Source organism: Struthio camelus, chromosome 1 (assembly GCF_040807025.1).
Source record: "Struthio camelus isolate bStrCam1 chromosome 1, bStrCam1.hap1, whole genome shotgun sequence".
NCBI classification, from domain to species: Eukaryota; Metazoa; Chordata; class Aves; order Struthioniformes; family Struthionidae; genus Struthio; species Struthio camelus.
Genome location: NC_090942.1, coordinates 153,518,376 through 153,532,472, shown reverse-complemented (window position 1 = coordinate 153,532,472; position 14,097 = coordinate 153,518,376). Strand labels below are relative to the sequence as shown.

Genomic DNA, 14,097 nt, shown 5'->3' with positions numbered 1-14,097 from the left:
CTGAGAGCGTAACACAGGCTTTGTTGTGTTATCACACAGCAGATCCAACAATATATACTACAGATCCATATTGTCAACAGAAACAGGAAAAAAAAAAGCAGTTCAACAAGAATGCTTCTTAGGAAAACTACCCAATTTACTCCTGTGTGTCTCAAGGCCAAAGCATCTTATCTTTGCACAAATCATTCTTCTGTAGTGAGTAAGAGCAATACTTTTTCAAGCGATTTTTCTGTTGTGTGTCATAACAGGCTTTCTGTTGATGTTGCCAAAAAAGCCTCTACCATAATTTTAAACTAAAAAGAGTACACATTTTTGTTCTAGAGAAAAAAGAAAAATCATGTACTAGAATTATTATCAATATTAAGCACATAGAATCAGAGCAAATACATGTTTTCTGCATCAGTAATAATAGATTTTCTTCTTCTGCTATTGAATGCAAAGATCACTTTTTTACTGCACTGCTTTCCGGGAATTCTGAGAACGTTTTTATCAGTTTGAGACCAAATCTTCCCTCCCCAGTAGAAGAAATTTGTTCATACAATAACGATCACTTTTTATTTTGTAGCCATTACTTGGTTACTTTAGCCAATGCACAGGCATTGGCTCAAGTATACAAAACCAATTAAAACAGGAACACTGGCTAGAAAACCTAATAATACTTCCTTCAATTTATTAGTTACGGTAAATGGCTTACAACAAACCAAAAAGCCACTAACAGATTCTGAGACGGATGCATTGCTTCTGTACTGTAGATAATTAAGTGTTTTGGTGGGAATTTGTTCATAGGACTGATATACAATTAGACAAATTTGTTCACATATCATGTTTCATTGAAGTCTGTATGAGTCTTCTATGTTTGGCAATGGGTCCTGATCCTAGATGCTTTTATGCCTGATTAATTGTCAATATTAGGCAGGAGTTTGCTCATTAGCTCCTAGCAGGGCACATCTCAAATTGCAGTGAGCTCCATTTAGAGATGATATGCTAACTGTTAATAAACTGCCTTTTTTTTTGGTGTGTGTGAGCCTGTTAGATGACTATGTACATACACATAGATACATACATACATATATATACACACACACAATATATGCATATATACACACCAGTTAGTTCCTTGCAAGAATGAAATAAATACAAATTATTCCCTTGTATACAAGTTGTGGCTGCTAGTGCTGCTAACTTATTCAGGGCTCCCTAGTGAATAAAAACATCCCAACATAAATTTACTGTGTATTATTCATGCTACATTTTAAGTTTTCAATCTGTCATGTCAACTGCTTTAAATCATATCTAAACCGATGTGCTAAACAGACGTCACTTTTAAACAAAAGGAAGTAAATTAAAGAACATCTTGCTGTACAACAGACATTTGTATATTCATTTTCTAAGGACTTCACTTCTTGATTGAGAGAGAGAAGGTTGACAGAAAAGCAACTGATAACACAAACTATTTCTTTTTTCAGATCAATTTTGCTTTCTAACTAGTAATGCTACAGTGTTCAACAGTTCAGCCTTAGCGATAAAATCCTACTATTCCCAGATGATGAAGTATCAAGTCTAAAAAATGAATATGCTCTATAGACATAATTGGTCCTAGATTTTGAAATCTCTCCTGATAGCTGAAGATGAAAGTCATACAACATTGTTAGTAGAAGTCCTTGGCCAACAAACCCACGAGAATCAACAGCAGGTTACAAAAGTGAATTAGCAGACTTTCCATCATGAAGGATTATTCTGTGTGCCACGCACTAAACAAAGGAACACTGGAGAAGTAAAAACAAAACAAAACAAAACAAACATCCCTTACTTCAGCCTCATGTATGTGTAGGACCAAAGGTGTCAAAGTAGCAGTAAAGGCTATTTCTTAAGCATTAAGCAGTAAACTAAAGCTGCGATCTGCTTTCATTCTTCAACGGGACAATGCTGCCTCCACATTCTCTGATGCTGTAACTACATTTTAGAGATGACAAGGAGACTTGTATCCTGAGGTCTTCTGTAGCAGTAAGACTAAAGAGATGGTGCTAGAAGTGCTCAAGCATAAGAGGGGGCTGTTTGTATGTTTTTTCAAGGAATTCCACTAAGAAGCAGAGGTTATGAAGTTAAATCAATAAAACATTTAATGCTTGGATTAACTGAAAAGAACTACTGAAATATGAATATAAATAGCTATGCAGATCTTTGTTGGGAAGTATAGGAAAAGATAGAAACAGAGATAAGTAAATGGCCTTTTTAGTACACGAGATAAAAATTTACTTCATATTTTTTACAGTAGTTGTCAATTATTGTCTTCCAATATCACAAACAATAGGGCATTAGCTCACATTTCAGTATCTTCAATAAAAATCTTTCTTGGTAATAGCTTGAGAAGTTACTGCACATTCAAAATGTCTGAACAGTCCTCACATGCTAACACAGGGTCAAGCATGGTTAGAATATGGACACCTCAAAGAGGTACCACTAACGTGTTACATCTCATTCAGCAAGCAACTGTGGCAGGATTGACTGCCAGGTGGGGTTCATGTCATCAGACTTGGGAGAAGTAAGCTCACATAGTTATCTCCAAAACTAAAGCAGTTCCTGAAGGTTATTTTTCAAGATCATTAGCTTTTGGCTAAATCTAAAACTTGTCATTTCTTAATTTATAACAGCTATTTCTTCACTCCAGCCTGTAGCTTCTTCAGCTCCTACCACACTGAAGGAATATATTTGGATGTCATACAGAAATACCCTTTGGGTCTTTGGTTTTACAGCCAAAATCTCTTCTGTCAAATCTCTTCTTTAAAGAATAGAGAAAGCTAAAGGAGTTTGGTGACCACCAGAGAAAACATAGCAACATGGGAGACTCACAAATCTTCAGAGTCCTTCCTCCCATCTTCCTTCCATCCCTCCACCTTCAAGGCTGCTGAATCAAGATACATCTTTGATATAAGTTGAAAGAGAAGAGGTCACATCTTCTGCAGAATAAGCTACAAGGTGGTGGAAGTCTTATGATTTGAGATTTTTCCAGATCATTAAAAACTTATATTCTAAGAGTCTGCTAAAACCTCAAATGACTAGTCTAAGAATTAATCTAAAACTGTGACTGATACACTTTTGGGACTTGTTGTTCCAGCTTTATATACTACACCAGTTACGTTAAAATTTATACTAAAATGGAGGTATTTGAGAATATGTCCAAACACTGCTCTGTGGGAAATTGGTCACTTCTGAAAAAGTGTGTGGAGGGGAGGAGATGGGGGAAAGGACTAATTATGGGGAAATGCTTTCTTCATTAGGGGAATTCATTTGGAAACATCTCCATGTTTCATTGGAAACAATATATTTTTTCTTTCATATTATCAAAAGGGAATTCCACATTCCACCGCAATGTAAGGGCTAGGCCATGGAAAGCTTGAATACCTCTTAATCCAGCTTACTTTTAAAAGCTCCAAAAGAATACTCTCAGTATTTTTTATGACTAAAATAACCTACCAGCCTACAAGGTCTCCAGCATACAACTTGGGACATGTGAGGCGAGCAAGGAAAAAAGATAGAGTTTGATAATGTAGTTTTGATGTTTTACAAGAGACATTTTTAAAGACAATATGTTTTCAAAAAATGCTAGATACTTTCTAGAAGCCAGGCAAATTTAAGGAGCTTCAAACTAGGCAATAAAATGTCTCTCTCTCTTCAACACACAGTTTTCCGTAATTTTGTACTTCCTGAACTTTTCGTAAACCTTATTTTGGGAACTTTCTTTTTCTCATTAAAAGTTTTTTTTTTTTTTTCCAGAGTGTCACAATAAGGATAATGTATATTCCTCTCAGTTAAGAATAGAGATTAGATTTTAGTTGGTTCTTTCTTTTGCTCATTCAAAATGATGTTGATTTGCTGTTGCAAATAGACATTAGTAACAAGATTGCCCCATAGAAGCAATTCAGCAAAACATCCTCTCCTTTGTTCATTATAGCGGCACTAAATCTGGAAGGGGCACTTTTGTTTTCCCTATTTTTCCACATAAAATGTAAATAATTAAAATAGCAGATAGTCCTCCTTTGTTACAAAACAGATTTTACCTTTTACAACTTGCTTAGTGGAGCAAGGGAGAGAATAATACTGCCCACTTTCATATGGAGAAGCCTTGCTCTTCCCAGTCACTGACATTCTTTCACACTCCATGGTTTGCTATAAAGCAGAATTTGCCTCTGCATTAAAGGAACTATCTCCAGCAGTCCCCAAAGTAAATGATTCATTCATCATGCTTAGCCCTGTTTCAGAACAAAAGCTTTTATGAGGACATTCCTGCACTTGGTTTTCTGGTTCTAGGGCTGTAAGATTGGACCATGTATGTCATTATTGTCATTACATGACGATCATTACAATATAAGGAAGAAGACAGAAATATTTTCACAGAGCCTTCAGGAAAAGAATAAAGTCTCGAGCAAGCGAAAGACAAAACATTAACCCCAAAGGCTGCTTCAAAAAGCCTTTGGAGAAAAAAAGGATAAGTTCAAAAGGAGGATGAGTTCTCTCCAACTTGGCTAGTGGTAAAATAAGCCTAAGCACAACTCTTTGCATGATCAACACTGAGGGACACTTGAAAAAAGAAATGGCAAGGGTCAAGACTAGCTGGGTCTTTCATCTTCATTCCTGATCTTCTCCATTGATTTGCCAACTTGAAATACCTACAGCAGGATAATGACTGGTCCCCTAGAGGCATAAATGATTTTACGATGTGAAGGTTGCTGCTCCTCACCTTCTCTCTCCCTCTTTTTTCCAAAAAAAAGAAAAAAAAAAAGGAAAGGAAAAGGAAAGGGGAAAGGTTATTGAATCAGACTTGTGTTGAGAGCAGATATGGTGTCTGGATTACCAGTACATGTGTACCAGAACACACCAGTGACTGTCACCTTAAGAAACACGGATGACAAATATATAACAATACAACAATGGGGTATAGCACTCTGCTTTCCAGAAGCACTAGGTACTGACAGCTAGCTGAAATGGATGGATGCTTGGTGCTGAACGTTGGCAACTGGTTACTAGCTGCAGTGCACTCTGCAACAGAGCCAGCTATGCATGTGCAGATACCGCACAAGATTTTGAACAGGAAAACTTTCCCATTTAAAATATATCTACAAATCTAACTGGACCCCGAGGAGAAGGAAAGAAAAAAATATCGAAAAAGAATAGCCACAGCAAGCACAAATTTCTTCCCTTGTACAAATAGACGTCCTTTTCTGGTGTGTTACAGCAGCAAGAGGACAGGTTAGTGTCCCTGCTGATACCTCAGGAGGCAGGGAAACAGGAATCTCTTGCTGGCCTCAAGGAAGACTGAAGAGTCTTGCTGCAAGATCATTGTTGATCACTGCCTTTGCTTGAAGAAGCTTATGTGTTACAGCTGAAGGCTCCCAATAAACCGTGTTTCCAGAACCCCTGAGCAGAGCACAAACAGCAGACTATCTTCATATCTACTAAAATTTAGGTAACCTCTATTACACATACTAATACCAGTCTTTTCTCTCTATATAAGTGGAAAAGAAAGATTAACTATTATTAGCAAGGATCCATGAAAAGAAATAGCATTTTTCCCCCTAAACAACAAGACAAGGAAAAAGATCAAGAAGAGAAATAGTGAAAGTGTTGAAGTTAATTCTGTGACTGAGCTTATCAAAAACTTCATCCAGTTATAACAATGTTCAGTTCATGCTCAGGACTTCAAATTCTGTGTTTCATCTCAGGAGGGATCTACCTGGAATCTTTTTACAAAACCCTTTAGTAGTCAGCTATCTCTAAATTCGAAATGAGTAGATTTCTTTTTCTTTTGTTTTTCCTTCTTTTTTCAGTCATGTATCTTTCTGTTCAAAAGTTGTCATAAGTGATGGGCAAAAAAGCTATTTTTTTTTTTTTTTACAGAAAAAGAAAGCAACAAGGATTAGATTGGGAAAGCTCAGATAGGAACTGATATGCATTATGCTGGCCAAAAAGTTAGACAACTACCTCTTGTTGTAAATGAAAATTGAAACTAAAATCAAAATAACAATTTACCGGCAGGAAAGGAGGAAAGTTAGATCGACTCAGATAGGAAAAAGCCTCTTAGAGTCATTTCAATAATATTTCACCTACAACATCATTAGAAGCACAGATCACAGAATCACAGAATCACAGAATGGTTGAGGTTGGAAGGGACCTCTGGAGATCATGTAGTCCAACCTCCCTGCTCACGCAGGTTCGCCTAGAGCATGTTGCCCAGGATCACATCCGGACGTGTTTTGAATATCTCCAGGGAAGGAGACTCCACTACCTCTCTGGGCAACCTGGTCCAATGCTCTGTCACCCTCACAGTCAAGAAGTTTTTTCTCAGGTTTAGGTGGAACTTCCTGGGCTTCAGTTTGTGCCCATTGCCTCTTGTCCTGTTGCTGGGCACCACGGAGAAGAGATTGCCTCATCCTCTTGACACTCCCCCTTCAGATACTTATACACGTTGATGAGATTGCCTCTCAATCTTCTCTTCTCCAGGCTGAACAGGCCCAGCTCTCTCAGCCTCTCCTCATAGGAGAGATGCTCCAGTCTCTTAATCATCTTGGTAGCCCTCCACTGGACTCTCCCCAGTAGTGCCATGTCTCTCTTGTGCTGGGGAGCCCAGAACTGGACACAGGACTCCAGGTGAGGCCTCCCCAGGGCTGAGGAGAGGGGCAGGATCACCTCCCTCCACCTGCTGGCAACACTCTGCCTCATGCAACCCAGAAGACCACAAGGGCACATTGCTTCTTGGCCACAAGGGCACATTGCTGCCTCATGGTCAACTTGCTGTCCACCAGCACTCCCAGGTCCTTCTCTGCAGAGCTGCTTGCCAGCGGGTCAACCCCCAGCCTGTACTGCTGCAAGGGCTTATTCCTCCCCAGGGGCAGGACCCTGCCCTTGCCTTTCTTGAACTTCGTGAGGTTCCTCTCCGCCCAGCTCTCCAGCCTGTCCAGGTCCCTCCGAATGGCAGCACAGCCTTGTGGTGTGTCAGCCACTCCTCCCGGATGCTGATGATTTGTATCATCAGCAAACTTGCTGAGAGTGCACTCTGTCCCTTCATCCAGATCCTCGAGGAATACGTTGAACAAGGCTGGACCCAGGACTGACCCCTGGGGGACACCGCTAGCCACAGGCCTCCAACTAGACTTTGCGCTGCTGATGATAAGCCTCGGAGCTCTGCCATTCAGCCAGTTCTCAATCCACCTCACCATCCACCCATCCAACTCACACTTCCTGAGCTTGCTTATGAGGATGTGATGGCAGACAGTGTCCAAAGCCTTGCTGAAGTCAAGGGAGGCAACATCCACTGCTCTCCCCTCATCTACCTGGTCAGTCATTCCATTACAGAAGGCTAGCAGATTGGTCAAGCATGATTTCCCTTTGGTGAATCCATGCTGACTACTCCTGATCACCTTCTTGTCTTCCATATACTTAGTGATGACCTCCAGGGTGAGCTGTTCCATCAGCTTTCCAGGGATGGGGGTGAGGCTGACAGGCCTGTAGTTTCCTGGCTCCTCCTTCTTGCCCTTTTGGAAGACTGGCGTGACATTGGCTTTCTTCCAGTCCTCAGGCACCTCTCCGGATCTCCAGGACCTTTCCAAGATGATGGAGAGTGGCCTAGCGATAACATCCGCCAGCTCCCTCAGCACTCGTGGGTGCATCCCGTCAGGGCCCATGGATTTATGGATGTCAGGTTTGGACAAAAGATCTCTAACCTGATCCTCCTCAACCAAGGGAGAGTCTTCCTTTCTCCAGCCTTCCTCTCTTGTCCCCAGGGTCTGGAATTCCTGAGGACTGGCCTTAGCAGATAACATTTTCATGATTTATGAACTTGCATATGGCAGTGGCTGCTCACTCAAAGACAGGTTACATAATCAAAATACCCACAGCACATTTTTGCTTCAGAAGTTTCCAAAATTCATTTACTTACTTTGGTTCTCAAGTAGATTTCCCCTTCCCACTTGTCAAGTCATACATACAAGCGAGAAAAGAGAGACCGAAGTCGGTTATATTGATAACTAAAAAGGGAACACCATTCCAGGATGCAAAGACAATCTAATGTTCTTAGGGATTTTGATTTCTTTTACATTTGTATTAATGTTACCAACTGTACTTTTGCACTGTAAAGTTACTGCATCATGTAAGTTATTTTTAAGCCAAAGTAGAAGATGAAATTATGAGGCAAATGCTAAAATTAAAACAAGGAAGCCCTAGAAGTCTCATTAAAAACTCCACTGTTAAGAGCCTTCCTTGTAGTATTGACAAGTAAACCATTCCCAAGTTAGACAGACTGCTCGTAAGTATTCATTAATGTAAACACAGTCTTCCCACACTCTAAATTGAAAAGTACAGCGTACGTTACTCAGGCACACTTCATCTTCCTTTCCACATTCTCTATTTCATGCTTTTGCAGCTCAGGCACAGTGAGCGGAGAACTAATGGGTCTACTGAGTATGGACTGCATTTCTGAATTTTAGTAAATTTCACTGAAAAGGAGCAAAATATGGCACTTTAGAACTCTGGACGGTGTCCTCATGTACTCTAAGCGTATTACGTGCAACTTGTTTGACTTTATTAGAGTTTCTCCGGTTTTACACTAGCTTAAGTTGAACGAAATCACATTTCTTTATTCTTTTTCAATTACATTGTCTACTTTGACTGACGAAGAGCGTTTCCTGGGAAAGAATTATCCTTTACATTTTTACATTTTTCAATTATATGTTTCAATATACAGCATCTTCTGAAGAGTTATGCCACACTTATGCTGGACCTAGCTGAATGATCTCAGAATATCTGCATAGACAGTGAAAACTCATTTACATGATCCCAGAGGCAGTGTCTTTTTCTTTTTCTTTCTCCAAAACTACCGGAAGCCCAGTATGCTTTGTTTTATATTTTATTTTGAAAGTACGAAACCAGGGCAAAAGTAATAAAAATGATCTGTGGAAGTCCGCCTCTGCCACTTATGAGAAAATAAGGAGAGATAGGAATAAACTATTCTGCGTTAGCCCATGACCTCTCCTTTACTCTGATCTTCTGTAGGTAGAGGCAGAAACAGTATCTATTCATCTTCAGACTTTCCTAAGGAAGAATGTAGTAAAATTCCAAAATCTGTAGCTTTGAGAATGTAGAAAAATTTCAAGATCTGTAGCACTGGATGTAATTTTCAGTGGTTGATTTATATTTAATAGACTCCTTTTCTCCTATTTGCTTTCAATTTTTTATTCCTCCTCTTTCCTAAAGCTTCTACCAGAACACTTTCTTCATGTACTTGAATCAGATCTTGAATAAGAGTGAATCAGTATAGCTTCATGGGAATTAGAAAATCTACACCGAATTCCATTACACCAGGGTTTTCACCTTACTCTGGGTAAGAGATGAATAACAAAAGATTTCTTTAACCAAACATAACTCCCAACATGATCATTTGCACACTAACTCAAATCAAACATGTCTAACAACGTGAGGTTATAAAGGGAATATTTCCACCTTCCATTTACATTTGAAAATACTTCTGGAGTAGTCTGATACTTTTATCAGTTAGAATATGTCCAAGGTGGTCATATTCTGTTGTTGACTGCCTGTGACACAGTCCAGCATGAGCCCTTGGACAATTTGGCATGAACGGTGATTCGCTTCTCTAAGAGGCATAAGACAGCAGTTGGCAAGTGGCAAATGACTCAACATTAGAGCTGAGTTGCAGCTGCAACACAGAAGCAGAAAATTGAAAGTCCACATAAGAGCGTATTACCATTGATGGTATTTCTTAAAGTTACAGAATAGCATATTTGTGACTGAAGCTGTTTGAGAAGGTTGTAAGCGTGGTAAAGAGCAGTTCAATATCCAGCTAGCTGATTTATTTATGGAAGCATCATATTTCCTTCCTCTCTTCCCTTTGCCCATCCCTTCCACATACACACACATCCTCAAGTCTGCAATTATTTAGTATGAAAGAATGACGCTTAAGGTGTGTTGAGCACAAAAAGTACTACACTGGGAATAACGTGGTGCAGCATTGCCCTGGGGAGATGCGTTAGAGGACTGCGGCAGGGATCAGCCCAGACACAGGCACTCCCCTTCTCTTGCTTTCATACCTGCAGAGATGCTAGCCTTCTAGAAAGGGCACATATTTCCATTTTCCCTTTGCTTCTTCCATGTGAAGCCTGGACATGATGAGAATTGCGCGGGTGCTGCTGCCCCATCTGCAGAAGTTGCAGCTAAACAAGCACTCACTGGCAAGTTACTCAGCCAGCTAGAGGGAGGGCCAGATAGTACTCGAACCTTTAAAGAGCAGCTATCAAAAGAAGGAGATTTAAAACACTGCATTTCCAGAAGCAGTGGAACAAGGCTACAAAAGGTATTTTTAAGTCACATGCGATGAACGGCATTTTTAAGTTTTTCCATCATACAGACCACATGTTATTACCACTGTTAGTGTCTCAGCCCCACTTGCATAAAATCCCACAGACAGCCTAATCGTTTTCATGAAGAGTGTTATTCCAGGAAGGTATTTAATATATTTAATTTACCAACTAACATAACTTTTTTCTGAGAAGCAAGTGTAAGTAAGCAATCCTGTCTGCCAACCATAGGTTTCCCAGAAGCAGAAGAACTCTATTATTGACGTCCATGGGCCACAGAGCAGGGCTGCAGCAGCTGTTTTAGGTTCTGGTGAGAGGATATGCAACCATGCAGTGCTCTCTTTCAGCCTAATTCAGATTAGTAGCAGCCAGCTCTCACTACCATAAAGCACTTGCTTGAAGACCCTTTTAAATTATCACGTGGCTTCGTTCCACGTCGGAGGGGTGGGTTGTGCAGCTCCGCTTCGCTGCTAGGGCTGGGTGCCAGGGAGAATTCTGACTCCACAGACCACAGAATTGGCTTTTCAAGGTCACAATTCAGGCACCTTAGCTAGGAAATGTAAGATACTATGTACATGTGCTTATTTTCTAAAGGACTTCAGTGCCCAAGTGTACTGATCTCTGACCTTTCACAATTTGTAAATTCCCTGTTGTTTTTTTCTTTCCTTTAGGTCATGTAGGGAACAGAGGATTCTGTTACAAACAGTGAGAATTTTATGGCAGGAGAAAGCAGACATAAATAATGAAGCTCTATGACAGGACTATTATTTTCAGATCTAACTTCAAAGCTTATCACACCTCAAAACTTCTTTCAAACACTTACAGAAATATAAATGTGTGTGTGTACGTATACACACACGCAAACACACAGATGCAGAAGAAAAACTATCCAAACTATAATGAAATTTAGATATTTCCTTATTGGTGAAAGAAAAAAATATTTTTTTCTTTGTTCTGAAATGTATCTGAGTCTCAGGCACAATGGAGCATCAGTAGTTATTTAGATTTTGTGGTCCCAGCTTCCCTAAAAATATCCAAGAAAACTACAATAGTCCCTGCACTTTCTGAGTCTATGTTTTCCCCCCCTCTTCTTTGGGGGAGGTATGGGTATTTGTTTTTGAAATATCAGAAATTCAGTTGTTTTTGAAAGCAACTCCTTTTTTTCCCCAACAGAGGTGAGTTTCCCTGCATGCTTTCTTAAAGTCATATGACCAGGGATAGAGGAATGGTCTACAGGGACAACATACCATACATAACAGGAGACAATATGACGTTAAGCTTCCTTATTTACTCCATAATAAATAAATGTAACTATTGCATGAAATTGATCTTAGGACACTTCTAATTATTAATTTTTTCTTTTCAGGATTTCAAAACAGTCTACTCAGATCCCATAAATAATGCTTTATTTTTAAATCTAACTTATCCTCTAGCTGTATTCTTCCGTATCTGTCACTATTCAAACATCTCATTTAGTGTGCTAAGCAAATGATAGCCTATCACATAGACAATCCCTGTGTGTCATTTTGCTTTCCTGCCATAAATTATTTTATTGTGTATCTCACCTAATTTCAGGCAAAGTAGGTTCACTACCGCTCACTAGGTTTCACAACAGTTCACACAGTGCCAAATGCAAATTTCTATAAAGACTTTTTAAATCCTTCTCCACACATACAGGTAAGTTTTAATTTCATGCTCCTTTTTAGAACTTAATAACGTTACTCTTGCATGTCAGTTTTAATTTAGAATTTACCTTATGCATTTACACAAATATTTTCCAAGCTTGAGATTAAGTTCTATCCTTATCTGCAAAAGTGAAAAAAATGTTGAAGAAAACAAAGTAGTTCTTCCTGACAAAGAATTTCTGAAATAAGCTGCGGCTTTGCGTATTGAGTTTTAGTTGTGAACAATAGTAAAGGTAAGATAATTCAGCCTTTACAAGCAGCACAGAAAGCTGAATCTGTCTCATTTTCAGCATTAGGCAATACATGAAACCCACCTGGGGATCCTGGGAAAGCCCATTCAACACTCACTTTCAGCTTCGTTTTGTTTTTCTCCTCCCACTGCCCGGCCTACATGAACTCTGAAGGACATACAATCCTTCTCGTTTTCCCACCTGTAATGAAGCATACCGGAGCAAAAGCCCTGTTAACAGAACTCAGTTACAAACGCTCTCTTAACCCATTGCAGCTGTAACAGTCAAATACATTGGTTATATGTTCTGTTCTGTTCCACTGTAAATATACTCTGCCTTTGAAGGTTACTTTTTAAGCTCCGTTCTATTGCCATAATCACACTAGGTTGAACAGCTCTAGCTAAACACAAACAAGGCAAAAATAAAACATGTGTGAAGAACCCGTGCCTTGAGGAAAAAAAGACATCCTGTCTTTTGCAAGGATTCCACAGAATGAGCATTTTTGACAATATTTATATACTCTGGGTTTTCAACTCTACCTTGGACCTCCAGCGTACAACGATTCTACACATATACACCCACACTGTACACACATTGGCATATGGTATTTACAGTACACCTTCCATATTATCATATAACTTTCTTACTTCCTACTACAAAACACTGAGCAAATTTATGCTGTGTCGCATACAGTATGCTGCGTTCAAGTGAACTTTACTAAATACAAAGTTTCAAGAGCAGGTCTGTGCGAATCATTAACTTTTCAAAAGGCACTAGTTCCCTTCTGTCACTAATGACATGCGTAACAGTTTAATGTAATGCTACTTTTAATTATCAGAGCCCTTTCTTTTAAATATCAAATTTCCCTCTCTAAATTGTCCTGAGTTCTCTTTACAGTCTCATCTGTCACTGTAAATGTCATCACTTTATTCCTCCTTTAGATGCAGTGACAGGCCCACTCTTATCCTCAGCTTTATCTCTTTTTCCATCCTTTATTGTACTACAAAGATCCCTCTTTCATAGTTTACAGCTGTATCCGCTTTCCACACGTGGCAAATGATTGCCTCGGTAAAGGTATTTTCTGTTTCAATCTTGCATTTTCCCAAGGGAGAACAAAAGGGACAAGCTTTCTGGAGTTGGTTTCACTGAGAAAATTGTTTAGAATTGCCTCATTCCTCAACAGATTAACGAATGCATACAATCCCGGCTTAAGTGCTATTGTACAGCACAATTTGTCCATTATACTTTGTCCTTTCCATTTAGAAAACCCCCTCACCAATTAAAGTAATACAGCCTTCCAATACCTGCTCCCAATTAAATCTGAGCTGTATTACCTGCCTTGATGCAGCTGGTCACAGATTCCTACCACTTACCAGCATTCATTAGCCCTATTCATTATAAAGGGGCTGGTGGCAGGAATTCAAGCTACTGGCTTTATTCAGGGGCCATCAAAATTATCAGCTTTCAGCACAAGGCCCCAATAAGAACAGGATTAAGTGAAGGGAGAGGGAATTCGTACAGTAGCGAAATGTCATTGTTTCTACTTTGCTCATGTCTCTTCTAGCCCAATGCATCGGGAGCATCCAGTGGGTGTACAAAAGAAGACAGCTGGTTACCATTGGAAAAAAAACCTTTTCCTTATTGCTTTCAACATAGCTCCTAATTTTGCTTTCCTGTGCCTCTCAACTCCCAGTCTCCTTACCCCAAAAGGTAGACTATTGTCTGACATGATCTGAAGCCTATTTACGGATGTGCTTGGTCATTAACCACTTAAGGTCCACTGCTGCAGACTGGCTCAGTGCCGTCTAGAGACACTGT

At 39.6% G+C, this 14,097-nt stretch overlaps 1 protein-coding gene across 1 annotated transcript in view; it reads right to left on the bottom strand.

Moving 5' to 3' along the window:
* Positions 1–14,097, bottom strand: part of LOC104143367 (uncharacterized) — a 417,508-nt gene that overhangs the window by 334,796 nt on the left and 68,615 nt on the right. The window contains exon 4 of the mRNA XM_068925206.1: positions 12,364–12,480. The gene's annotated coding sequence lies outside the window, so the exon portion shown is untranslated. The remainder of the gene's footprint in view (positions 1–12,363; positions 12,481–14,097) is intronic.